The sequence below is a fragment of the Etheostoma spectabile genome, chromosome 19 (genome assembly GCF_008692095.1).
Source record: "Etheostoma spectabile isolate EspeVRDwgs_2016 chromosome 19, UIUC_Espe_1.0, whole genome shotgun sequence".
NCBI classification, from domain to species: Eukaryota; Metazoa; Chordata; class Actinopteri; order Perciformes; family Percidae; genus Etheostoma; species Etheostoma spectabile.
This window is the reverse complement of record NC_045751.1, coordinates 17,444,174-17,444,577: the sequence shown is the minus strand read 5'-3', so window position 1 is coordinate 17,444,577 and position 404 is coordinate 17,444,174. Positions and strand designations below refer to the sequence as shown.

Below are 404 nucleotides of genomic sequence, written 5' to 3'. Positions count from 1 at the left end.
GAAATGGTTTCCCAACGGTCTTGAAGGAGTTCCCAGAGATGCTCAGCACTTGTCGGCTCTTTTGCCTTCACTCTGCGGTCAAGCTCACCCCAAACCATCTCGATTGGGTTCTGGTCTGGTGACTGTGGAGGCGAAGCACTCCATCACTCTCCTTCTTGGTCAAATAACCCTTACACAGCCTGGAGGTGTGTTTGGGGTCATTGTCCTGTTGAAAAATAAATGATGGTCCAACTAAACGCAAACTGGATGGGATGCAAGCCACTGCACGAGGCTGTGGTAGCCATGCTGGTTTAGTATGCCTTCAATTTGGAATAAATCCCAAACAGTGTCACCAGCAAAGCAACCCCACACCTCCTCCTCCATGCTTCACGGTGGGAACCAGGCATGTTGAATCCATCCGGTCA

General features: G+C 50.5%; 1 protein-coding gene across 2 annotated transcripts in view; it reads right to left on the bottom strand.

Annotated features, from left to right (window-relative positions):
* The window catches only part of drap1 (DR1-associated protein 1 (negative cofactor 2 alpha)), an 8,890-nt gene that overhangs the window by 4,937 nt on the left and 3,549 nt on the right, over positions 1 to 404 (bottom strand). The gene's annotated exons all lie outside the window — the stretch shown is intronic.